This window comes from Motacilla alba, chromosome 1A (genome assembly GCF_015832195.1).
Source record: "Motacilla alba alba isolate MOTALB_02 chromosome 1A, Motacilla_alba_V1.0_pri, whole genome shotgun sequence".
NCBI classification, from domain to species: domain Eukaryota; kingdom Metazoa; phylum Chordata; class Aves; order Passeriformes; family Motacillidae; genus Motacilla; species Motacilla alba.
The window spans coordinates 70,161,293-70,189,135 of NC_052031.1; the positions used below are offsets into that span (position 1 = coordinate 70,161,293).

The 27,843-nt window shown below is 39.1% G+C and overlaps 1 protein-coding gene across 22 annotated transcripts in view; it reads left to right on the forward strand.

The window, feature by feature from the left end:
• Positions 1–27,843, forward strand: part of PLEKHA5 (pleckstrin homology domain containing A5) — a 164,741-nt gene that overhangs the window by 61,058 nt on the left and 75,840 nt on the right. The window contains exon 1 of one of the 22 annotated variants that reach the window (XM_038155347.1): positions 11,442–14,993. The exons of the other annotated variants lie outside the window; for them this stretch is intronic. The gene's annotated coding sequence lies outside the window, so the exon portion shown is untranslated. Of the gene's footprint in view, positions 1–11,441; positions 14,994–27,843 lie in introns of those variants that run through there. 22 annotated transcript variants of the gene reach the window in all.

Consider the following 27,843-nt stretch of genomic DNA (forward strand, 5'->3'; position numbering starts at 1 on the left):
TTTTAAACCCATTTTGGTTTGAAATCTGGATTATTTTGTGCATCTCACATTTTAGAGGGAGCTCGAGTAGTCTTGCAAAAGAGGATTATTTAAGACAATGCTGAAAGATATTTACAGTAGTTGATTTCAAGACAAATTGCTCAACAGGGTAAGTTGGGTGTTGTCATGTTAGTTTTGCTGCTGTGCATGTATTCCCTTCTTTAACCAGCTAAGGAATAGAAAAAGGCATTTCCTAGTTCTCTGTTACAACTGAGATTTGGCACCTTGGTAAGATATAGTAGTAATTTCTGAACAAATTTGTAGTCTTTGTAGTAGTTAAGGTGAATGCTTGATACGGCTTAGGATTTAATTAACTTCTAATTAACTATGGGGAAGCAGGATTTATGATTCAAAGTATTATCAGGGCTTACTTCTTGCACTTGATTTCAAATCTTGTTTTCCTCCAAGAACGCCTGCAAATTATAACTTTTAAATTCTTTAATGCAAGGCATTTAAGCTCCAGCAAAAAAATCAGTTGGCAATATATTTTTAAAACCTCTAAACTGGGGTTGTAAGAAGCAGGGAGTGAATTGACAAACTGACACCACCCACTTCCATTCCCAAAAAAAAAAGTTGTTTCCTGATTTCACTTACCTGTGGGTGAATAAAGATGATTTTATGTCATGGCTGCACTTCATGTGTGTTTTGAGGTTTTGGTGTGACAGAGTTCATCCCTGGATTGGGATTGGAGCTCTTAATGCAGTCACAAATATTTTGGGGTTGGGAGAGGAGCTTGTTTTTACAAGTGGATAGCCTTTATCCTGTTGTTATTGTGGATATATACTTCAGCCTTTCGGATAAAAGATTTGAATTACAATGGGAAAAGCTGCTTGTCAGTGAATTTGCTGAGTCTGACAAAGAGGCTCTTGCCAAACACAACCCCTGTTATGATTCCAGCTGACCTGATTTATAGGAGTGGAATCAATAAGCCCTTAAGCTTCATCACCACTCTGACACTCCTGGTTGGAGGAGGGAGGGGAGGGAGGCTGATCTGTGAATCTTGAGTGCTTGAACATGAGTTTGCTTGACCCCCTAATGTGGGGTTTCCAGGGAAAATGATCTAAATGGGTGCAGGAGTTAAGGTTTTTGTTAAAGCCTGAGGATAATGCGTTTAATTGAGGCCTCGTGGTGGCAAAGGGCTGTCATAACCCATCAGAAAAGCTGTGCCTGGGCTGCCAGAACGGGATTCTGGATTGCTGCTCTGACAAATGATGGAAGAGGGGCAGCCGGGGGAACCGCAGACCTGTGCTGAGCAAAATCCATCACTCTGCTGCTGGTGGGGTCCTGGGTGCTGAGAATTGTAGACTTTCTGTGCTGGCAGACTCTGACCCCTTTGAGAGCACTGCTTTGGACCCGAGGCCGTGGAGAAAGCTTCCAAAATTAATTGATAGCGCTAAAATTACGAGTATGTACTTGGATTAGGAGTATGTGATACCACAAAGTAAAAATCTTAGAGTTTGGGGTTTTAGAATATGGTAATACATATAAAACAAGATAAAAGTTTGAAAGCAGAAGCTAGTCCTTCTTCCACACCTTCTTCTTCATAAGTTTACGTAGTATTTTATAATTGAACAAAAAAAGTCTGCATTGCTGACTTTGAATTATTAGTTATTAATTTAAAAACAAAAATAATTTGTCATATCTTAATTAGATAGTTTAGCCTTAAAAGACCTCATAAAAAAAGACAGTTAACCATTTTGTAACTTCTGTAACAAATGAATGTTCATTCCTTGTAACTTGTTAGTAAAATACTACAAAACTCAGTGCTTGTGACACTATAGCATAGATTTAAAAACAAACATTTAAGTCTAAACACAAAATATCATCTAAAAAACTTTCAATCCTAACCTCAACAAAAAAAAACCAACCATAAAAGAACCAACGTTTACTTGTTACACTAACTTCAAAGCATTACTTTCAAAGCATTATTAGTTATTTCTAATATTAACTATTATTTTTAATTATTAGTTATTTCTAATAATGAGTTTTCACTCATAGCTGGAACATGTTGTGTGATAGTGGTGGTGCCTTGAGCTGTGTCTCACAGAGATCTGGAGGAGAATGTGAAGCTACACAGATTTACCATAGGGCAATTTCTGGACAAACAGCAGTCCTAGAAAACTTCAGACCTCTCAGGAAGTTGTATTTCACAGGTTTTGTAAAAGAACAGTTTTTAGTCTAAGGGAAAGCAGAAATTTGCAAGTGTTAAACATCACAAGCTATTTTTATAACCTTGATCGTGTCTATTTTACTCTTCAGGATAATATTTATTCTTTCCTTTGAAGTAAGTGCTGACTCTGGTTAGTTTTCCAAAAAGCTAAACTCTTACATGATTGTTACAAAGGTTAGCTGAATTTTGTAGGTAAGATACTGTCTCTTCTGCAGAGCTTCTCCAATTTTATTGAACATTCAGGTCCACTTTGGGTCATGAGAACCCAAAGTTCTTGTGGAACTTTGGCTTGTGGAAAAACAGAAAAAAAGAGCATAAAGATGTTATTTTGAGAACTCAGAAAACTTGACAATATATTGCCATTTGTTTTGCTGCTGTTTTACTCTGTGCTAGTTTTGCTGGTTTCTTTATATTTCTAGAGGTATATGTCCATAAATATATACATATATACATACACAGAGAACATGCAGAGAGGGAGGTGAATGTGTGTAAGGGCTGCTGGCTGAACAAGATTATTCAAAATGCATTTAAATGGCACAGAATGGAGGACTGAAATTGAATAAAGTGATAGTTTCCCATGCTAAGGAATGTTATTATTCAGTCATTTTAGACATGTCAGAATTTTCTTATATTTTATTGTGGATCAATATATTGTAATTGGCAATAACATAGCAGGGTGAAAGGTTTAAGTTTCTAGGATTGTGGCATGTAGGTGTTCTGATTTTTAGAAACTGGAGGTCTCTGGAAGGAACTTGAGGAACTCACTCATGCGACTGAAAATGTAAGGCATGTAATTCAACCTGTTGAGTTATTTTTTGAAGAGCATGAAAAAATAATTTATTTTTTTTTACACATCAGTAAGAAGTCACTGACTTCTGTGGCACTGTTTCACCAGGAGAGCAGTGAGAATGTGGTTGTGGCTTTAGACCTTTTGAGGGAGCACCACTGCTGAAATAATGTTTGAATAAACTTTTTGCTGAATGTTCATAAATGTAATTGTTTTTATAGGGGGAAAAAAGGAGTTAAGGATGTGGTGAGAAGGGGAAGCTTTGTGTATAACCTTTGTATCACTTTAGCTGCCTGCCAGCTGTGTTTTGAATTATTAAAATCTTCTGGACAGTGAAGGCTCGGCCTTTTTCCATTCACACTGTGTTCTAAATAAGAGATTTTACTACTGCTGACAATTGCACATACTCAGTTGGTGTGCCAGATGGAGAGGATGGAGAGCCTGTGACAATTTTAGGCTGAAGGTTGTGTCTAAAAACCTTGTCAGCGTTCTGCATCAGATATTGACCTATTTTAGACAGTTTGCTACAATCTGATACTGCCATTTATTAGTTTTTGTGGATTTTTTTTTTTTTTATGAAGTGGAGGAAGGAGTGGAGCTATGTTTCACAAGCGTGAGCTAAATTTACTTATCCAGTGAAAAAGAAAATGTACACCAGTTCTCGTTTAAAATAATTGGCTCTAAAGTCAGCCATGTATAATTGAGTCTGAGATTTTATGGAAAAGTAAAGAAGGCATTATTAGTTCTTTCTATATGTGTCTGGTATAAGTTGAGAAATGGGTCTGTTAAAGTGAAAAATGTAAATATTTGGGATTGTGTTATTTTTAAAAGATTTTGGCCTTTTTTTTTTTTTTTTTTTTGTACCAAGAGAGTGGGAATAATTAGCTGGCTGAGTCCTTGCTGAATGAGCTAAAAATTGTCTTCTTTTTCAGTACACTGAGGTTTAAAATGTGTATTAAATACAGTCCTGTGAATTTTGGCAGATATTTGCCACGAATGCACTAGATCATTGCAATTCAACAGTGAATAGGTATTTATTGGGAATATCTGCCAATCAAAATTTAGCAAATGATTTTGTGCAGAGAAATTTTTTAGAACTTTAAATTTCCTAAAAGATGGGAAATAATTTCTTTTTGTAGATCAGAATTTCCATCCCCACCCCAAGAGCACAGAAAAGGGGAAAAACAAAAAGAAAAAAAAATATTTCTCTAAATTATACAAGTTTTAACAATACAAGGATATCCATACAAGTTTTAACAATTTTACTCAATAGAAATTTGTCTGATATGAGACATTGGTATCTTGCCTGGGAAATCTGTGTTAGAATTTTTTACTGTTCTGAGAAATAGGATGATTTTTTTTTTCCTCCTGGAGAAAATAGCCCAAGCCATCAAGGTTGTCATGGCAGAGAAGGGAAGGCATGACTTAAACAAGGCCACTTTTGGTAATGCCATCTGCTTCAGCCCACTCTGCCCAGTGCATTTGTTCTCTCCATGAGCCAAGACAAGACAGATATCCTTAGTAGCCCTCAAACTGAGGCTGTCAAAATAAGTTCTTTATTGCTGCCTCTGAAAGTGTCTCCAAGTGTGGTTCTGGCTGTGATGTGCTTCCTGCAGGAGCAGCTGAACTGAATTTCCAGCTGCCTAAATGATCAGAAATAGGTTGGGAATGTTCCCCACAACCTTCCACTGCAGCATTAGTATCTCCCTGTTGCATTTAGCTGTTGCATTTTTTAATGGTGGGGAGTATTTTATATCATGACAGTGCAAATTGGGAATGGAAACTGAGGCTTACTTAACATTAAGTTGTTGTATTTAACTGTTGCTTTAGTTGTATTTAGCTGTTTAATTGTATTTATCTGTTTTAATGGTGAGGAGTATTTTATATCATGGCAGTACAAATTGGGAATGGAAACAGAGGTTTAGTTAGCATTAAGTTGGTGTGTTTACCTGTTATTTTAGTTGTATTTAGCTGTTTAGTTGTATTTATCTGTTTTAATGGTGAGGAGTATTTTATATCATGATAGTACAAATTGGGAGTGGAAACGAGGTTTAGTTAGCATTAAGCTGTTGTATTTACCTGTTGCTTCAGTTATATTTAGCTGTGTAGTTGTATTTATCTGTTTTAATGGTGGGGAGTATTTTATATCATGACAGTACAAATTTGGAATGGAAACAGAGGTTTATTTAACATTAAGTTGTTGTATTTAGCTGTTGCTTCAGTTGTATTTAGCTGTTGTTTTAGTTGTATTTAGCTGTTTAGTTGTATTTATCTGTTTTAATGGTGGGGAGTATTTTATATCATGATAGTACAAATTGGGAGTGGAAACGAGGTTTAGTTAGCATTAAGCTGTTGTAATTACCTGTTGCTTCAGTTGTATAGATGTAGATAGATGTAGTTGTATAGACTGTAGATAGATGTATTTATCTGTTTTAATGGTGGAGGAGTATTTTATATCATGACAGTACAAATTTGGAATGGAAACAGAGGTTTATTTAACATTAAGGTGTTGTATTTAGTTGTTGTTGTAGTTGTATTTAGCTGTTGTTTTAGTTGTATTTAGCTGTTTTAATGGTGAGTATTTTATATCATGGTAGTACAAATAGGGAGTGGAAACAGGTTTACTCAGCATTAAGCTGTTGTATTTTATTTGCCTGTTGTATTTAGCTGTGTAGTTGTATTTATCTGTTTTAATGGTGGGGAGTCTTTTATATCATGGTAGTACAAATTGGGAGTGGAAACATGGGTTTACTTAGCATTAAGCTGTTGTATTTACCTGTTGTATTTAGCTGGTGCTTCAGTTGTATTTATCTCTTTTAATGATGGGGAGTATTTTATATCATGATAATACAAATTGGGAATTCAAACTGAGACGTACTTAACCAGGATGACAGAGGAAGCCAGGTGAAGCCAAAGGGCACATCCCTGATGCAATTAGCTTGATGATGACTGTCAGTCAAATGCCTCAAGTGCATGTCAGTGCAAAGCTGCACCTGGCCCCATGGGAAGAAAAGCCAAATAGCCCCAGAGAAACTTCTTGCACATGAAGCTGGATTGGTTTCAATATCTTAGCTACCAGCTTTGCATTATTCCATTTAGAAATTCTGTTCTGGTATCTTACCGTGGTATTGCCCTGTAATAGGAAGTTTAAGGTCCTAAATTTGTCTTCTTAGGGCCCAGAGCAGCAAGATGTTCTTGTCTCATTGTGTCCTGTAATGATTCACACTCACAGGACAGATTCAGATTGATAATTTCATCCACTGGATGCAGTTTTTTATTTCATTACCTTGTCTGTGTTGAAACCAAGTAAGAACAGTTTCAATTTTGTTAAGACAGGACTATTAGATGTATTAATCAGTGTGGGACTTCAACAGAATTAGATTTATTTAATTTCTTCATTTCATGTTATAGTGACATGTCTAGTAGAGTGGTAATGTGTCATTTTCTGACAACATTTTCTGAAGTGATGTTGAGAATCTCTGACTGCATTCCCCTTCTCCATTTTCACCCAAAACTTTATGAAAGCTTCTGCTGCACCTGTGTAAAGCTGGAACAAAGTCAGAGAACCATGTGGAAAAGCAATAGCCCAGCAGCCAAAAGCAGAGAAGCTCAGAAATGTCAGGGTCATGTGAGTGCATGGGGTGTGCCCATACCTGTACATAAGTTTAGTCCCTGCTTTACACTAACCACAACCATGTTGTAGTTCCTCTAACACTTCCAGACTTTCTGATCCAGAAAGCTCTTGAGCTTCCCAGGCTCAATTTTTTTTGTCTCTTGTTACCTCCATAGTTTTATATAAAAGATTAAATGAAAATGGCACAGCCGTTTCCTTGAAAAGTATTAGAAGAAAAATACTTTCAATAGTTTTAAAATGTTTTCCAGCTGGTTCCCTGCAAAGCTCTGATATTCCTGTGGCAGTGTTCAAATTTACAATGTGAACACTGAAGCAGTGGACCCTTTTTCACTGAAAATCATTTCAGTGTCTGCAAATTGCCTACACTTTCTTTACTTTTAACTTGGGGCACCTCATGCACACACCAGTAGCATTCTTACTGATAAAAATGTACACACTGTGACTGGTGAATGCACTTCCACCTCTCTGCAGCCTTCTCGTATTGAATGAAAATAGAAGAAACCTTTTAAATTAAAGAATTACAGTAATAAGGAATAATAATCAGTGAGACCCTGCTTCTCTTTATCTAGAAAAAAAATTGGTTGAAGACAATAGCTTCATATGCTGATTTTGTTGACATCACAGTCCTTGCTCTAGAGGCAGAAATTGTAATTTACAGGTTTAAAGTTATTTATCAATAACTTTGGCATGTCATCTATGTTAGAAACCCTGATGTGTAGAATAGAGAAGCTTATAACCTCTAACCAGATGTTTTTTCAGAGTGTAAGAAGTCCTTCATGACACTGGGGATGGTTATCAGTAATTCTGATTCTGTCCAAACACTGAATTCATGTTTTCTGACAGGCAGTGTCCAATAGATGTGGATCATCAGAATTCATTCTGCAAAGAGCTGAACTGTTTGTAATGTGAGTCTTGTTGTAATTATTGGGGGAAATGTGTCTTGTCAAGCTCAAGTAGTGAATATTTGATATTCTGATTATTTTTGAGATATCAAAATGACTGACCTAACCTGACTGGGATATGCTTACAGAAACCATGCCAGTGAAGCTAAGCACTGGTATGAACATTTGCAAAATCATTAAAAGACAGTGGAGAGAAATCCTTAGAAAGCTGCTTGTCACATTGTCCTCTTAATCCTCAGGGAAAGTCTGCAAAATACATTTGACAGACAAGCATGGAAATGAAATTTAGAAGCTGTTAGGTCTTAAAAACTCATGAACTCAGTGGTTTTAAAGCACGTAATTCTCTGGACCACTTCAGCCAATCCCACCGATTTAGCACCTTCCTTTTTAGGGAGAGGAAAAAAGGAGGAATAATACAGAATGAAATGAACAAGTCTTGCTCCCCTTTACTGGAGTCTAAAACTCCTTTTCTCCTCGTTGTTGTGATGAGCACACCTAATTTCAGCTCAGCAAGGTGGGTTTCAGCTCTCCTGACTCAAAGAGCAGATGCTGCCTTTAAGTTTGGGCAATGGCTCTTTGGGGTCACCCATTTCCAGCGCTGTCCGTGGATGTAATGAAAGATCCTTGGGCAAACCTTGCCTTGCTGGCTTCAGTGCAGCTTGTGGTAATGCTGGTATCAACGTGTCTTGGTTTGAAAAGCCAGGTGTCTGCTAAGGAAGGCAGGAGCCTCCCTTGAAATGGAAAATGTAAACCCCCTCCCTCCAAATAATTGTGATTTTGAAATTGAGGGGCTCTCAGGCAAAGATATGGCAATAGGAATAACAGTTCTTCAGTAGGAAAATTAAAAATACAAATGTAATAGTACAAACAATCAAACATAAAAAAAGCAAGAACCCACTGACAGAGTCAGAATAGGGTCTGACCCCCTGTGGGTCAGGGTGGTGGCAGCAGTGCCATTCAGTGGTGGCTGCAGCCCTCCTGCAGTGCCAGCTGTGGCTCTGCTGGAGCAAGTGCATGAAATAAAAAACATCCCTGGTGCTCTATTCTTATCATTCCTTACTGAAGGTAAGGAATCACAGGTGCCACTAATATAAACCAAAAAATATTTCAAGTAACGCCATTTATCAGTCAGTCTTTGAATATAGAAGATGTAAGATATATATCCTCAAATTACACTGTCAGAATTATTTTTTACATAGTCATTTGTTTCATCTTTCAGGAAATAGTATTCTTATTGTGCTCACTTTTTAAAACTTCTTGAAGCTTAAGAGAAAACATTAGAAGGCTGATCAGAGTAGGCAAGTGATGTCTTAGTGGCAGCAGCTTCCTGTGACTTTTGTTCAAACAGAAGATCGCTACTAATACTTGTATCAAAAATATTTTAAATTTTTTGTTTGTTTGTCATAATCCAGGAAAATTGCTGTCAACTTTAGGATTATAGATTAATTTTAAATGTTTTCATTACCAACTACTTTATCAATTCCAAAAACTTTTTTCTTTTTTCCCAAATCAAGGTAAATGTTGATTTAGGCTGTTTATTTTTTGTAGAACAAAAATCCTTTGCATACTGGAAATTTTGAAGAACCTCTGAGCAGTACTGTGTGAGTGTATGATGCTGCTTCAGTGGCCTCCTTGTGGATTATATTTGGGTTTTTGCCACTGGGGGGAGCAGAAGACTGTCACAGGCTTCAGGGAATGGAATAAGTGTCCGTCTTCCATCTCGGAAGGTTCAGGTCTTAATGCTGAGTTGTGGGAGACTGTGGGTCCTTCATGTCCGGCACGTGCTTGAAAATCTGTTTTCCAGTGAATAAAATCTCTCACCAGGTTTCCTGATTGCTGTTTTTTGAAGAGTTGCATCCTGGGTTAAACATGAAGTGCATTTTAGAAAAGCAAGGGAAGGAGCTAAAGGGGCTCAGAAAAAGGAGGGAGAGGAACTTACACGGGCAGAGTGTGACAGGGTGAGGGCAGTGGTTTTAAACTGAAAAAGGCAGGTTTCGTTGGGTATTAGAAGAAATTATTGCTGGTGAGGCCCTGGCACAGGGTGCCCAGAGAAGCTGTGCATTCTTCATCCCTGAAAGTGCCCAAGGCCAGGTTGGACAGGGCTGGGAGCACCCTGGGATCATGGAAGGAGTCCCTGCTCATGACCGGGGGTTGGAACCAGAGGATCTTTCAAGTCCCTTCCAACCCAGACCTTTCTGTGACTGAGTGAAGAGTAGGTTCTGACTGGTGTTTGCTTCAGCACTGAGCTAAAATTCCCTGAAACATTTTTGTTTCAGCTCCTGCAGCATGAGAGTGCAGTTTGCTTTAATAAAAGATGCTGTAGAAGTGTATATGTGTTAGTAAAATGAATGCATTCTTTAACCAGACATTTGCTTTAATCTTGGGTCTTTCAGCAGTAAATCTAAAAGTGCTGTTCCCTTCCTCTGAAAGCATTGGGAAGGAGGAAACATTCACTTTGCTTCTTTTCACTTTCAACGCATAAAATCAAAGGCTGTAAATAAACTATAAACATGTTATTCTAGAAAGACTGCAACTCTGAATGCTGCCTGGCTATTCCCAAGCTCATTTAAGGTTCTCTGTCAGTGTCTTTGTGTGTCATGTAATTGGGGAAAATGCCCCGTGGGCTGTTGAGGGCTTGCCTTGCCTGCTGAGGTTGCTGGACTGGTAATGTTCATGCTGCATGCACTTTCCATTTCGTGTCTTTGACGTCTTTGATGTTTGGGACAGAACAAGGCATTCCAGTTGCAAGCCAAGGTTGGGCTTTCCCTTTGGGAAAACTTGTTCTGTCTGTACTGTCGACAGCAAGCAGTCGAAATTCCTGCTTTCAAATTCATTATCCCTTTTGCTCGTGGTGTACAGAGCTTAAACTAAGCAGACAAGCTTAAAGAAATGTTTGGGTGACACCTCAGTGCTCTCAGTAGAGGGATTTACAGCAGGGTTGTGGGTACAGCAGAAATACCAGGTGGCAGCTCCCGGCAGATCCTGGAGCATTCCAGCAACCTGGACTAGTGATGTGTTTCCTATGGGGTCATTTGTTGTTCCACCTCTTTTTTTTTTTTTTGTTTGTTTTGACACATACAGGCTGCCTTAAGGCCCTTACCCCCTCCTAGGTTGCTTTTTGTTTTTCTGGTTTTTTTAATACGTCGTTCACTTTAAAATTATTTTTGACTGATGCTTGAAACAGCCCTGGATTCTCATTCTAGGAGCATAAACAGCTGAGGGTGCTGAGTGAGCTGACAGATGTCACCACGAGAGTGATTTTTATCAACATGGATAACCCTGATGGCTGCAAATAGACAAACATTGCTGTGTTAAAAAAAAAAAAAAGTCAAGAAAGAGAATCCAGGGAATTAAACACTGGCCAGCTTCACCTCTTTCCCTGAGAAATTAAAGAGCAGGTTCTCATTTAAACTGTTCCTAGGCAAGTGAAAGACTGGAAGGTAACTGGATAAGCCAGCAGAGATATATCAAGGAAAAATTGCCTGACCAGCCTGGCTAGCTCCTACAGTGACTGCCTCTGCAGCTGGGGGGGAAAACAGTGGAAATCACATAAATTCAGCAAGGTTTCTGATGTATCTTCGTGTGGTACCTTTGTGTGTGAGTGTGGGGTGTGGATGGGATGAACGGTGAGGAATTGACTGCATCAATGGTTTGAAGTTTCAAATCAGTGGCTGTTTGAAGGCAGTCTTCCCTGGAGTTGCTGGTGGGGTGGAACTGTTTTGTCACTGATCAGTTGCTCACACAGGAGTGAGGCTCATGCAGAAATGTCAGATGAACAGGAGTGTTGGTGGTCATCGTTCAGCCTCATGCTCAGAGGTAAATCCAGTGCCACATCAGATTGGAAAGGCCCTTGTCCAGTTGAGTCTCAAAAATCTTCAAAAAACCTTGGAATTATTCTCTGCTCAAGAAGCTGAAGGAGATTAATGTATTCAGCCTGAAGAGATGACAAAAGCAGGGACTTAACTGCAGCCTTCATTAGCTACATGGGCTTCATAAATGAGACACACTCTCTTCAGAACTGTAAAAAGAGCAATGGTCATAACCTGCAATAAAGCACATGCTAACAGATTAAAATAAAAATAGTAATAAAAAACCCAAGCCTCTTGAGCAGAGAATGATACCAAGTCTTTCTTGAAGATTTTTGAGACTCAGCTGGACAAGGGCCTTTGCAATCTGATCTGGCATTGGATTTACCTCTGAGCATGAGGTTCAGCTTGATGGCCATCAGGAGTCTTGTTCATCTGACATTTCTGCATGGGCTTCACTTCCATGTGACATCTTTTTGACCTAAGGTTTTTGCATATTATAGCTTTTGTACTGACTGTCCATAAGGCAGCCTCTTGAACTAATCAGAAGCATGTTCCCTAAATCAAATGTCTAAAAACCTTAGTAAAATAACTTAGTAAAGGTCTTAGTAACTTAGACATGAACATAAACCCCTAAATTCTGTGGAAAATACAGGTAAGATTGCCCTGTGGTTGCCTGTACATATGTGCCCAGAGGAATTTTATGTTCCCCTGCTCCTTGTGCTCAGTTATGTTGTTTTGTCTTTGTATTGGTTTGGCTGAAAAAAAGAAAATTTTTCTTCTTGAAAATAGCAAATTATGTTAAGTGGAACAGTCCATAACTCTCTAGTTCAACAGTGACAAAATGTGTCCTGTTGTCCTACTCTGATTTAGACTGTTAGGATTAGTTTTAGCTGTCTTGTATTTTTAGGAAGTTAAGCCCTGTTGAAAATTATGGTGCTTCAGCACTGACTGCAATCCCAGTTTGAAGGCCTTCAGAAATAGCTAATTTTTAAATGAAATGCAAAACTGGACAAAACCAGAAATTCTGTGTAATTAAAAATTAAGATTTTCTCTTTCAAAATCAGCCCTTACATTCTGGTAAACTTGTGTCTCTCAGAACTGGTAGATCTTTGTCTTCCAATGTCATGTGCTAGTGCTTCATCAAATCCGAACACTGAGCTCGGGGCTGGAGGCTATTAATGAAATTTAGATTCTTCTGGAAATAGCACAGCTCTTACAAAGAGAGGCTTTAACGCCACAGAACTAACAGGAGATTAATTACCTCTGTAAAACTTACCATGTGCTGTCAAAAAGAGGAGGAGAAGATTGCTAACTTCATTTCAAGCACTGGATCAGTGTTGTAAATTAAATGTGCCAAGCAAGAAAAGGAGGCACAGTCTCTAAAATTCTCTTAACACATATACTATAATATGTATAATACCTGTATATACCTGTATAATATGTATATACCTGTACAATACCACAATTTTGAATCCCACAATTTTAGTCCACCTATGGTAATTTCTATTTATTTAGGTCTGAAAAAAATTAATTTAAAATAAATATCAGATTAATAGAGCTTGAATTTATCAATCCATCCAGTCACATTTTGAAATACAGTGCATGGCTTCGCATTACCATAGACTGATGGTAAAACACTTATATTTTCCTGCTAATTTCTGCATTGTTAATACTTGGCTCAAGTCTCACATTCCATACTTTTTCGGAAAACAGCATTTCACAGGTTTTCCACTCCAGATTTTTGCTATTCTAAGTGTGACAGGTGAAATTGTTTCAAAATAGGTCACTTGCCTTCAGGGTTTAGCACTTGTGCATTCTGGAGCCAGCCTTTTTCTGACACAGGAGGGTTTGATGATCTCACCCATTAGCTCTGAACAGGCTCCTGGCAGGAGTGTCCTGGGCACTGGTTGAGCACTTGGCTGCTTCTCTTTAACCAGTTCCTTCCTGGCCCCCATGGCAGCTTGTACCCTGCGTTTATTTGTAGTTCATTCTGCCCCCCAGCTTCTGCTCTTGATGCTGCTCACACTGAAAATTGAGGGATAACTCAGGTTTCAATCCCCATTTGAAGCCTTTTTCTGGTTGCCTGCCACTTTTGGGGTGTTTTCCCCATTCCTATCAGAGGAATGTTTTCTGTTCTTCTCACTTGACTTGCCATTTCTTTGCTTTGAAGTCTTCTCTGCTCCCTCTAGTTGGTTACTTAATGCATTCCTTAGAATTTCTCATCTTGCACGTGTGGGATCATTTTTTTTTTAAAGCAGCGATTTATCTTGTGAATTTGATTTTTTTTTCCTGCAAGACTTGTCTCTCTATAGCTCACATATTTTCACTAATAAATGTACAAAAATCCATGCCTTCTGTGACAGAAAGGCTGGCACTGCCCTCAGTGCAGTTGACTGAAGGTGGTGCTTGCCCACACAGTGCCCCTGTTGGTTGCTAACCAGCTCTAATTTAGGATGGTGTTGGCTCAGGACTGTTGGAAATCTGTGGGCTGTCATATTTAAAGATGTGTGTGACAATAATTTGAAAATATTCATGAAGATAATCTCTGATGCTTAGGATTTTAGTATGAAAGATCTCTGCACTCTAGTCTGAAATTTGGGGTTTTGTAGAAGACTCCAGACATCCCTTCAAGGGCAACTCTGCTTTTTACTACTGCAAAAGTGAATTTTATGCACCAAATAATTTATTGATGTTCTTCATCTCCTTCTTGCTTTATGTTTCTAAAGTAGAGTATTAGTCCCTGGTTTTTCTGTCCAGTATAGAAATTTTCTGAAGTACCTGTTGTGATTATTTCTTTCCTTTCTCTGGTGTTCTTCACAGTGTTTATGGCTTCACTTGGTGCATTAGCAGTTTGGATACATCAAATTCAGTATTAGAAGTTCCTGGTTTTAGCAGGCATTAGGGTTTTTTGCCCATTATTAATTTTTTTTCCTTTCCATCCAAAAAAAATGTTTCCCAGTGGAGTTGGGCAAAATCCTGAGGGTTGAGCTTTCATTGTGGGGCAAACCTTGGGGCAGAAAAGTCAAAAAAGGGAGAAGAGTGACCTGTCTGAGGGCCACTCTGCCAGGCCAAGAGCTTCTCAGCTGAATTAGCTGGGGCTTTGTAGAGAGATGCCCAGTGCTGTGGTGCCAGTCTTTGCTCTTCCCCTTCATCTCATGGAGGGTTTTCTGACTGTTGCTGCCAGAAAGAAAATCTTTGCAGGTTAGAGATAATTAGAAGAGCGTATTTAGATAACATCTGTGGCTTCTTTTGTGTTTTGGGGTTTTTTTTTTTCCACTTTTTTTCTGACTGTAATAGTTTGTCTAAGCTGGAGATACGCTGTTAAAATCTCTGCTATTATCTCCTGCTGAAACTCAATCCTGTAGTTAAACGTTTTGTTTCCCATCATCTGGAGGATGAGATTTTATTGGTAGGAGAGAGTCAATAGTTTGGAGCTGCAGGAGCATTTCAGGAATAAGTGACATCACTCCGGGATCAGCTTTCTCAGAGCCTAGCAATCCTGACAGCTAAGTTGCTTTTCCTCTGGGTCAGGGCTGTGCAGTACTCACTGGGAAACAGCTTCCAGCAGAAAAGGGTCGTCCCTCACCTCCTTACGTGTGCTTTCCTGTTTGTGTGTCAGGTTATGCTAAAGAATTCCTGTCTCTGGAGACTGGTGAGTAATTCTTATACATTTTAATGATTGTTTTTTTCCTAAGACATAAAGCATTTCCTCCCACTTCGGAAAAAAATGCTCTTTTTAAGATTTTTTTTTTTTAATCCAGCATTCAATAACTGACAAAATATGCAAAGCAGAATACAACTTTGTTAGAGTTCAAGTTAAAATTTTAAGTAAAAAACTAATTGTGGGTAGAGGTTGTGTTTATTACTGTAACTGTGTCTAACTTCCAAGATTTTTATTTAGACTTGCTTGTCTGCTAAATCACGTCCTAGGGATTGAATGTAGCAGGAATTTGAGCTTTTTTTAATTAGCCTCCAGTGCTGGATGGGAAGTGCTTTCCACACAGACACTTGTAAGGTACCTGATGTTAACACACAGCTCATATTACTGGATGCCAGGTTTCAAATGTGATTTTGGAGGTTGTAGGTGATTGTGGAGGGCACAAAACAGAAAGCCAGGTACATTTCCAGTCAGTGTGTATATCTGTGTGTGTATCACCTGCAAAGCTGGGTCTTTATTTCTGTTGGGATGTCCTGTAATGAGCTGCAAAATCTGTCAGCATAAAAATTATTTCAGGAAAAAAAAAAAAACCAGCCAACCCACAAAGCAGTATCTGGTGGTAGCTTAGGATTTAAATAACTGAAAACCACTTCAGTTTCCACTTCATGCTAACTGTTTTCTCTTCGTAGGAGAAATATAAAATGCATGTCTTCTTTTCTCCTCCCTGGCAGTTAAAAGTCTAATTGTAAAAGTGCTGCAGTCCTGTGACACTTGGAAATCGTGTCAGATTCCAGTTTTGAGGTTTTTATTTTTTACAGCTAGAAAATTACAGCACAGTTATCTCCAGAGAGGCATTTAGCAAGGCAAGCCCAGGGTTTTGCTGTGTCACTTTGGTTTTGGTTTCTTCTGGTGTTCCTTTAAGGATGACAAGTCTTGATGGATGAATACATGCCAAAAAAAAAAGTCTTATTCGTCTGTTTGAAGATTCTGGGGAATACTGCAGCTCATCTCAGTAAAAGTTAGGTATTGATTTTCATCAGGAAATAATTCCAGACTGGATTTGGATGGTCTGAATCAGAGCTGTGGGTGGATGTAATACATCAGCTTCCAGAGACCTGTGCTTAGGGTAATTTCATTAATGCAGCAATTGGCAATTCTTGTGGTACAGTGGTGTGGTGGTGATGTATTGCAGATGCAGAATTGATGTAATATTTATGATTTACGTGATTTGGAAGATGACTGGTAGCGTTGAAGTTCCTTTGTAGCTCTGACTCTTCATGTAGGTGGTTTGGCTCCCAACCCAGAACTAAAAACAATGAGCTCTGGGAAAAGCTTTTTAAATTCTGTTGTCGTGAATAGAAAAACTATTTTCTGTGTCATTGTAGTTCCCAAATAAATTCTAATGTTGAATTTAGATAAATTTTAATGTTTCATTTTAGTGAGATGCTTATCTTACCAAGTTGGTGCCTTTTTTTTACTTCTCTTAAAGCTTGATAAGTTAAATTTTAATGCAAGTTTTATTACTGGTTTGTTTTGGGTTTTTTTTTTTAGTGTGATTTGGGCTTAGCCATAATAGTTTTTTATAGGCAGTTATATCAAACTGTCTTCAAAGATGTTTAAAGTGTGCTGTGCTTTTTGGTTTATTGAATGTACTATTAGATGGAAATAAATACAGAGGCTATGCACAAACATGAAGTGCTGGTAGCATTTTAGGTTTGGAATTGTACAGATTGAATGGCACAAATAGCTTTTGTGCTGTTCTGTTGACAGGAATTTAGGATTGTACATAAACTTCTAATTTGCTGCTTTTCTTTAGCAAAAAAAAAAAAAAAACCATGCAGCTATACATTTAAGTTAATCAGTTAAGCACATAATAATGTGCTTAAATTCTTTCCAGAAAAGAAAAGAGAATGGAATGAGGGACCTTTACTTAAGTATAGGTCTAGAAATGCTTACTGCATAGCTTGATCATGGCTGCTAATATGAAACTCTCTGGCTTTCTTGGTTAGCTGAATGGAGCCACAGTTGGTGTGGTGATAGCTGGAATTTTCCAGTTGCTTTTTCCAGCCCATTCTAGCTCATAAGTTTCCCATTTTCTTGCAGGATTTGGGTTATTGGTTTTTGAGATTCGGTTTTTGGGGTTTTTTTGGTTGGTTTTTTTTAGGAGAAAAGGATATTGTTTAAACATAAGCAAGGGTTTTTTTAAATCTTAAAATATATCTTCATTTAAATGTGTGGCTGCCTAACATAAGCTAGAAGAGGAATTTATTGATGTATTTAAAGCTTTGTGTCACTGAGCTACGTGACTGAAAGAACCTTCTGGCTTTGCCTCTAAATTGAGCCAGGTGTATCAGTCTGCCTATTTTACTGGTGAAAGGGGGTTACATGTGGTTCTTCTGCTATTGAAACTCCTGTTTTATCTAAATAATGTGATCCCTACTGGAACACCAGGTGTGAACATTCAGTGTCATCTGCAGATTCCCTTACCTAGCCATAGGAACAAATTTTTTTGGCAGTAAACGAGTGAAAGCTGTCAAGCAGAGAAAAAAAAAAATTCAAAAGCTATAAGTGTGGTGTTTATTTTGGGAGGTGGAGAGAGGAAGGGACAAATTTCTGATCACCTGTAGTTCAGAGCCATGATCATGGAACAAATTCTCTACCTCGAAATACCTTCTGCCTAATGAGGAAAAAATATGAACAACATTCATGGCAAGGCACTATTGCTTGTTCACACTTGTTTTTGGGGAAGCTGATGAATTCATTGCTTGAACTTAACATTTTTTTAAATTTGCCTCATACATTGATCTGTTTTCACTTTCTAGAATGTTCTTTTTTTGCAAAACGCTTATTTTGTGAAGACCATGTTTGCTTTTATAACAGCATACTACGAAATCAAGCTTTTAGCTTGGCATTAAATCATTAAAAACTTCAGTTATGAGGCAATGCCAGTCATTTCTCAGGGTCGGAACTCTCCAAACGAAAGTGAAGATAAATTTCATCTGAAGTTGTTTGACCAAGTTGTATTTTGGCTTGTGCATTTTCTGTTCCTTTAAAATGGATGAAGTAGGCTGAATGGTTTGGTTTTTGGGTGGTTTTGCCTTAATTATCTCCAGGAAGAAGGCATGAGGAGGGAGGAGACCATGGCAGATGTTTTTTGCTGACTTGTCATTGGCAGAGCATCCTCAGAGTCTCTGCCTGAGGCAGGCATGGATCAGGAGTGTGTTGGGTGTTAGCACACCCTATAAACAGCAGGCATGGAGAAACCTCCCAGCCCAAGGCACCAGCATGGCCAAACTCCCGAAATTCCTACTCCATGGAGGAGTTCTTCAAGTGACAGTTTGTTTTCAACATGTAAAACATACTTTAGCCCCATTCTTCACATGGAATGAGAAATTCCTGGTGAACTGATTTTTTTTTTTTCCCCTCTCCCAGCTTCTGCTGTTAAAATTCATTGCTTTTGAAATCCAAATTGCATATGAGGAGAATAATATTCAAAAATACTTTCAAAGGCTGTGTCTTCAAGGGACTCTTATTGTGATGCCCACCATTGAAGAGTAACATTGTTGTCCATACAGCTCTTGCCAATAGCCTGTTCTAGAGGTTTCATGGCCACCTTCATCAGAGCAGGATGCACAAAACCAGGCTGATGAAGAGTTAGACACAGTCTGTGATTCCTGTTCCGTGAGCTCTGTGGTGCCTGGAGCTCCAGTGGGCACCAAGAATCTGGATTTAAAGCAAAGAAACAAATAAAAACTGGTATTTTCAGCCAGGAACGCCATAGGTTGTTGGGTGTTTTCCCTCTTTGTGCCAGTTCTGAAGTATTGTGCTACTCCAAACCTGCTGGCCATAAATAAAAAAAAAAAAACCAAAACCAAACTTGCCAAGCTTTGGAGTTAGGAAGGAGAGTACACAATAGGGAGGCTGGATCCCCACAAAAAATGTAAGGAGATTTGGCATGCCAGAAGAAAACCATTCAGAAACAATTGAATATCAGAAGGTACATAACAAGTAGGACTGTACTGAGTATCTGGAGAGCTGTAAAAATTCTGCATAGCATAGTTGCTTTATAGATCTGGAACATCTCTGAAGTTGCTGATTCTGCAAAGAGGATATAAGGTGAGAGATACTGTAAAAACATATTTCTTTACAAATCCTCTGTTTTACAGTCTTGAAATGTAGCCTAAAATCTGCTTTCCTGATACAATGTGTAATCCAGAAATAAAAAAAGTGGGGGAAGGAGTTTTCACTTCTGGGTTTCATAGGAATATTCCCTGCCTTGCAAATCTCTTCCTTATGTTCATGTTTTCTGCTGGTAAAAGGAGAATTGAGTAATACTCCATATGGTAAACAGCAGTTAATTTGACTGCTTTGGATAGGATTTTACTAGTCCTTTAAAAGTGTTTCCAAAGCCAGATTCAACAGAAGAAAAACTTAAACAAGTTCCTAAAGAAGTCTGTAAAAAATAATGTTCCCACCCAATACAGAGGGTTTTTTTCTCTGGGGTTTTCTTGGCCATTTTAAAATCACATGAAATGACTGATGTTGAGTGTGATCCCAGTGTTCTTCTGTCCCTGACCCCTTGCTCTGACACAAATGAAATAAACTGATTTTCACTTCCCATAAGGAATTTCTCAATGAACTGAGTCTTCACCAGGATATTTTTCATTACCACATGGTTACACTCTTAGAAATGCTGGGTACAGATGAACTGCTCTCACATTCAAAACACTTAAAACACATTAAAAAAATCATTTTTGCCTGCTTGAGGCTGAGGATGTTCTTACACAATAGTCAGCTGTTGCCAAAAAAGCCAGTTCCATGTCACTTTGCTGTAGCCTGAGCTTGAAAAAAACACCTGAGAAAGAAAAGCAGCTCCCAGATCCTGGCTGTCACTGAGGTCTGAATTTAATGGAAGGTCATTGGGGGCATCATGTCTGTTCAAGAGGTGTTGTCCTGTAGTTTTCTCTGCTGCTGCAATTTAACCTTGGAAGGAACAACCTGGCATGCCATTTGCTGAAGCAGAATGTGTTGCTGGGTCAGCAAAAGTCTTTAATAAATATTAATTGTTATTTCTGTTGTGTTGTGAGATCAGGATCCAGCTGTGAGATGTAGAACTCGGGGACTACTGAATTATAATGTTTTTTGCTGGGTATTTTTCCTGCAGAGCTGTCAAATGTGCTGACAGTTCACTTGGTAAATAAAGTGTAGTTGTTCCTCTGCATTCATGAAGTAAAAGGATAATGCAGATCAGTCTGTGTAGGTGTTGAAATCGAAGATGTGAAAATACAAGGGGAGACAGCCAAGAAATACTTTTTGTCAAATGGAAATTTCTGGACTTCTAGAGCCAACAGTTTGATTATATGAGACCAACAGGCATCAAAGTGATTGACAGTCTGCATATAAGCAGTGGGTGGCAGACGTAAACTCTTGATCAGATGGGGTTCTAAAATCTCGTCTGGTAAATTAAATTATGATATCTCCTGCTACCCAAATGCTGTTTTTCTTGTGGTACTTACTTTGGCCAAGTCACCTTTTAAAACACCTGGCAAGAAGCACATTCTAAAAAGCAAATCTGTTTTTTTTTAATTTTTTTATTGTAGTGTATTTATGATAGCACTTTAAATAATTAGTTTGTGTTTACCCATTTTCCAGATTTTTGTTCTTAATTTAAAAAGGCCAGATTACTTTAATTAGAGAGAAAGTGTTACTCTTCATCTGCTCTGCTTCCTTACCTGATAGTGAGTATTGGTGTTGCTGCCTCTTCAACCATCTGTCTAAATTGTGTTTTTCATTTATTTTATAAGAACCTTGGCATTGAGATGGAAAGAAATAAAACACTACTTAAGGAAATTGGATTTAATCTTTTTGTGTATTCAGGTTGACTTGCTTTTTTTGCTATTTGTTAGGTAGACTGGTTCTAAAAATCAATTTATTTTCTCAAAATAACTTTTATTGTGGATATTTTATATAGGGGAGCATCCTTTTAACTGCTTTTCTTTAGGATTTTTTTTTAACTAAGTTTGCATTTTTGAGATAATTTTGGGGGAAGATGTTTGAGTGATGTGAAAGAATTCTGCACAGCTAGGAATCTGGAGTATTAGCACCATTTGATTAACACTACTATAATGTAACTAACTTTTTTCCTCTGTATTCTGAACTAGCAGAAGGAGGATCCTGCCAGTTCTGATAATGCATATAATAGCAGCTCAAGAGAAAGCAAACTAAAGCTGTATTTGAAAGAGGGTTTGTTATTTGAGTTTTTTGCATTTGTTGGTATGAATCTGACTGTTGCCTGACCTTGGGATATTTTCTTGAAGACCAGTGCTTCTGGACTGTAGAACCATAAAAATCACAGAACGGTTTGGGTTGGAAGATCCTTAAAGATCATCTAATTCCAGCCCCATGCCATGGGCAGAGACGCCTTCCAGCAGAGGCAGAGCTCCATTAGAACTGGCCTTGGACATTTCCAGGCATGGGGCAGCCACATCTTCTCTGGGCAACCTGTGCCAGAGCCTCACCACCCTCACAAGGAGGAATTCCTTCCTAATATCCAATCCAAACCTACTCTCCAAACCCTTGGAAACAGTCTGTCTCCATCTAGGTTCCCTTCAGGTGCTGGAAGCCTCGTCTGGGTCACCTAACACCTTCTCTTTTCCAGGCTGGGCAATCCCAATTCTCCCAGCCTTTCCTCATGGGGCGGGAGCTCCATCCCTCTGACCAGCTTGGTGGCAGAGCAGAGCAGAGGGGCAGAACCACCTCCTGTCTGTGCAGCTTTGGGTGCAGCACGGGATGCTCTTGGGGAGATGCTCCCAGCGTTCCATTTTGGGGCTGGTAACAGAGGGGAGGGCACCAGCCTGCAGTTTCAGGTGGAATTTGGCTCTGCCTGTTTCTGTGTCACATTTCTCAGCCCTTTTCTTGTCACATAAAACCGGGGGTGTCCACTGCTCTCCAATCACACACATCAAAGCGAGGAGTTGATGCTGCAGATTAATAGCATTAAGCATGGAATTCAGGGCTGGTTTTGCTAATTGCTGACACCTATTAGCACCAACAATTAATGCAGCCACTCACTTGACTCTGACAATCCGAGTCAAACTGTAGATCAGAAGGTGGGTCCGTCTGGGCTGACACTCTCTGCCTGATAAGGATTTGTGTTGGTGTTTGAAGTTGTGAGAGCACCACATCAAAGTATGATACTCTTTGGTGGTTTTCTGTGGTTAATATAAGGATGCTTTTCCTGAAAAGCAGTATTTTTTTTTTCCTCAAAAGCAGTTGATGCCTGCCTACTTTCTATAAGTACTTGAAGTTAACAAGATGAATAATTGGCAGTGATGACTTTAAAATGAAATAAAAGAGGGGATATGTGTCCTCTCTCCAGTTAGATCAGTTCTCAGAGTTCCCCCACGAGCCTGATTGGTGTCCACACCTCTAAATTAAAATACATTCTATCTGCTGCAGGATTGTTAGTTCTGATGTAGGAGCAAAGGAACATTAGGTGTGGATGTTTCAAGAAAACAGTGTAGGGTCTGTTTTAAAGGATGTGAGGGTTCCGAGAAAATCCTGGGATAATTTCTGATCTGCTTGTGATGTCAAATCCCAAACCAATTTGATTTGTTGCTGACTTTTTAATCTTTTGGAGACTCGTAGAACAGCTTGCTGCTGTTCTTCTAAGGCAATAATATTACTATTTTCCTGAGATGATCAGCTCCTGAAGCTGCACCCAAATGAACTGAAAGAAAGGAGAGCTCAGCGAGGCTCAGCTGTGCCCTGGGACCTTGGGGATGACAAGTGACACGTTCAGCGTTCCAGTTCAGTGCCACACTTTGTACCCTGTGTGTCTCTGGGCTTGAACTTCACGTCACAGGCAATGAATATTTTTAATAGAGTTTGTAGTCTTTTGTCTGAGATGAATGCAGGCCCACACATGGTGTAAGCTTCAATTAATTATCCTCTGGGGTCTGCTGCACGTATTTGCATATGCTCTATCAGTGGACCACCAAGATTATTCAATTAAATCCTCACAATGGCTTTAAGAAGGCCAGTGATTAAAGCCTTAGTGATGACTGTTCATTTATAAAATAATTATTTTTTATAAATTTCAGTCTCGGCGCTTATTTCTTGCAAAATAGGATCTGTTGGGAGGGGCAGCTTGAAATACAGGATGTGCCTGAATGGGTGCCACAGTCACAACTGAGAGACAGGTGGGTGCACCAACATTTCAGCTGCTTTCTCCTCTCAGGTTGCTAAAAGAAAGATTTCTAATCCTTTCCCAGGTGACAATGGCTTTGGCAGAAGTTCATTTTTCTCTCTCAGCAGACTTGGGAAGGGTGTAGTTGTGAGCTGGTGTATTCTGATGAAAGTGCTTGATGAGCATGGTTTTCTTTTAGAACTTCTGCTGAGTTACTAATAGAAATGTGGTTTTATTTAATAAAAATGGCTGTTTACCAGAGGTGTGATTGTGTGGTGACTGTGCCAATTCTCAGGTATCTGAAGTGGTCAAGGAATGGAAGTTGTGTAGCTGTCTGGAGACAGGGCAATGTTGTTACCCTTCTGTAGAACCTTGACTAAGTTGAGTAGAGGATTAGTGTGATTTACACCACGTTAAAAAAACACCAAATAAAAAAAAAAAAAAAAAAAAAAAAAAAAAAAAAAAAAAAAAAAAAAACAAAGCAACCCACCATTCATACAAAAAGAAAAAAAATCCCAAAAAGCAAACGTGCCTGAGTAATGATAACTACCAAATAAGAGAAAGAGAAAAATGTGACCAAAGGTAGAAAACTTAAGATAAATAAGGTATTTAACTACTTCTGTTAATTAATATGGGTTTTTTGATCCCAGTGTGCTTAGAGAGATTTGCAAAGCCACACTGCGGTTTTACCAAATGTCTGTTGAAATTCTGCTGTTGAATTTGAGGCAGTAATTCACTGAAATTATACATATTTTCTGTTTTTATGGAACTGTTAGATTTGTAATTCAATAAACTTGGGAGCTTTACTTCTTTGCAGTTCTGTAGGAGGAGTTTGTTGAACAAATGCACGACTGTTTCCACATCAATAGGCATTAAACTGCTTAAATTGTCTGCATTCACTTTCCTTATAAGTCTAGGTTTTTTTTTTCAAAATACAATTACTGAAAACATGTTAAAATTGATAAGAGGAATTGCTATTAAAATTGCTTTCTCTTGTAAAATATCTCTATTTTTCATACAGTGAAATAGAAGCATAAATAAAGCCTTTTGAATTCCTACTTCTGTTTCTAATGCTTGCTCAAGAGCACATCTCACTTAGGCTTTTAATAAATGAAATAGGCCCAGGCTTGCATAACTGACCTTAGTGGTGTGTGGTGAAGATAATTTTCTGTCTAGTGAGCGTTGAAAAGAGTAAAAGTTGCTATGTAGCTATAAAAGTTATATTTCCTAAAAGTTTTTTACTGAATTTGGATCTTGTTGTTGTAGAGGGGGTGACTAAGAGAGCTCAATTATCTCTAATTTACTTGGTGTGATGAATTTCCTCTGGTAGTGTTGTACAGTTGTGCTCATGCAATCTGTGTTCATTTGTGCCTTGTAATTCAAGTCAGGTTCATTTCTTGTTCTGAAAATCTCTAATATTGTATGTGTAATAAAATCCCAATTAGTGGTTTCTCATTAACCCCTATTAATGAAATGTCTCAATTTATTTGTGTGCTAATCTGAGTGGTCAGACCCCAGCAGCAAATACAGCTTTTTCTTTGTTTTGGAACAGGTTTTTGGTTTTTTTTGTTTGGGTTTTTTGTTTTGGGAGCATGTTTGTTTGTTTTAGGGGTTATTTTTGGTGGTTGATTGTTTTTGGTTTTGTGGGTTTTTTTAATTGAATGTGGCTTTTTGTTGCCCTCTCTACAAGTTAGCTTTTCCCTGTTCTACCCTCTCTACCCCTTCAGGAGAGGCTGCAGTGTCCCTCCTGCATCAGGGAAGCAACGTTTTGGAGAACATCTGCTGCCAGTCTGCCCAGAATGCCAGAATGCCACCATGTGGGCATCTGGTGCCACCTCCCTACCCAGGCAGGGTCATCCTGGGATGACCAGCAGTGTGTGCAGATGGTTCTGGAAGCTCTCCAGTGAGGGAGATGACCTCCCTGGGCAGTCCTGGTCTGCACAGTCCACAGGGTGGAAGTTCTTGCTCGTGTTCAGGTGGAACCTGGGCATCAGTTCTGCCCATTCCTCTTGTCCCACCGTTGCTGGGCCTCACAGTCCATGCTCTGAGCCCTCCCTGGAGGCAGGGACAGACAGGGATGAGGGCCCTCCTCAGGGCTGAGCAGCCCCAGCTCCATCAGCCTTTCCTCCTGAGAGATGCTCCAGTCCCTCACCATCCCCAAATCCCTCACTGGATCCCTGTCACCATGACATTTTTATGAAAATCCTTTGCTAGGATTTTTTTTCTCCTGAGAAGCCTCAGGAAAGAAAAGTAAACAACAACTATCTGCTGTGGAATGCAGCAGGTGCTTCTTTGATTGGTCCATGTGAGCTGTTTCTGCTTAATAACCAAAGATCCAGCTGAGTCAAACTCTCAAAGATCACAAACCTTTATTATTCATTTCATTCTATTCCTTTCCAGCCTTCTGATGAACCCTTTCTCTCTATTCTTTTAGTATAGTTTTAATACAGCATTTTTAATATAATATATATCATGGTATAATAAATCAGCCTTCTGAAACATGGAGTCAAGATTCTCATCTCTTCCCTTGTGGGAATTGCCTGCAAATCCCACAGATCCCCTCCAGGAGCTCCATGTCCCTCTTGTCCTGAGGAGCCCAGAACTGGACACAGCACTCCAGGTATGGCCTCACCAGGGCTGAGAAGAGCAGGATGACATCTCCTTCCTTCCTTCCTTCCTCATCTCAGAGATGATGATGAGTGTCCTGTCATCAGCAGGAAGAGGCAGCAGAACCAGACTGGAGAATCCAGTGGTGCTTCCTGCTCCTCAAACCACCTGTTGGACCAGGCTGCTCCAAACCCTTCAGGTTCTCTTCAGGAAACACATGGTGGGATTTCACTTCAGAATTCTTACTCTAGGTCTTGGAGTCTCTCCAGGGAGTTAACCATTGAAGGATCCTTGGATTCCAAGGCTGAGGCTTACAGACAGTTCTGCCTTCTAAAACCCACTTCACTATTCTCCTAAACCTAACCTCAGATAGCAAACAGGGTGTTAGTCATTTTTACTACAGAATAATGCTTACAAAATTTAACATTTTCTTCATCTGCAGTGCTGCTGTCAGGGTGCTGTATTAGACCCTGTGCCAGAGCTCAAAATGTAGTGAAATGTTGCATAAATTGATGGCACCTGGCAGGTGCATCTCACTAATTACCACAGTGGCTTTGTGGCCCTTACTGAGCCTCAGTATTTTACAAGTTCCCAGATATGTTACCCACAGAATGAAAGACAACTCCCACAAAGTTCTGGGAACCCTGAAAACAGCAACTTTTCCTGACAATGGAGTGTTTGACTAGCAAGAGGAGTTTCTTATTAAAACCTTCTCAATCTGTAATAGTGTGCTGGCTGTTTTAGCAAGTATTTCATCCTAGCATTCTGAAAAAATGGATTTTTTTTTTAAATGTTTGCTCTTGCTTACGTAAACTTAGTTTTCTGTTGGAAATCTGAAACGAGAGCATGTTAATCGTATCTGATCAAGTGAGAAAAGGCTGTTTTCATATGAATATTGTCACTGGAATATGAGCGTGGATTTAGAATGGTCCCATTGAGAGGAAGGCGTATAATTATGGGCCAGCATTGCTTATTCTTTTGGAAAATAAAAATAAAAGCTGGAGTACAGTCAGTTGTGTAGTAATGTCCAGATGCTTTCCACTACAGCACCAGCAAAGATACCAAAGCTGTAATAACTGACCTGAGGAGGACTTAAAAGGAAAGTCTACAGACCTGGCAGCTTGCCTGACAAAATAAACTCGGAGCAGCCCAGAAAAAGTGGTGGCAGCAGTAACTACAGTTTAGGTGTTACACTGTCTGCCAAGAAAATGAGTAGAATTTTGTCTGCACCTTCCCAAGAGCGTGTGCACACACAAAGGGTCAGAACCACTTTGTTCTCAGCAGCGTATGGGACGTGTTACAGGTCTGTCAGCACTTTGGGACTGGCTGTCTCCTCACCCCCACTTTTCCTGGGGCTCCCTGATGGTTCAGTTACCACACTCAGATGTTTCCCTGTGGAGCCACGCAGCCCCGTTTCCAAACTTGTTGTTGAAAAACCTTAATTGAAAAAAGGCTTGTATAATTCTGGGGTATGACAGCACAGGCAAAAAAGTGCTTGCATTTGCTGTTTGCTGCAAAATGTGGCATCACAGATTCAGTAAAATAGAAGTGGCAGCATAGCCACAGACCACATCCTTGCTTGCTGTTGTGTAGGGACTGCATTTACTTAATTTTTTTCCAAGTTCAGGCAATTCTTGGTTAGGTAACCATAACTGCATTTCTTGCTGTTAGAAATGAGACATTGTTGTGCTGCAAAGCAAGCACACAAGGTAGAAATGGCTGATTTCATTCAACCCCCCCCCAGCCCAGGTGAGGAATGAAGGTTTTCATTCACAGAAGCCAACAAATCTGCCCTAGACTTATCTTATGTTTGTTTCCAGTTGAACCTTACCTTTAAATATCAGTGAAGAAATTCAGCTTTAATGCAGAGAGAATGACTTTATTCCTCTGGTAATCTTGGTCTTCTTACCTTATTTGTCATCTTTTCAAGTATTTTGCCATGAAAAACGCATAAAACTGCTTCTCATAAGAAATATCTCTCAGCATATTTGTGCTATATAAGGATTGTGTGTATCCATAATAGAGATTAGATTGCCAGCCTGTGAATCT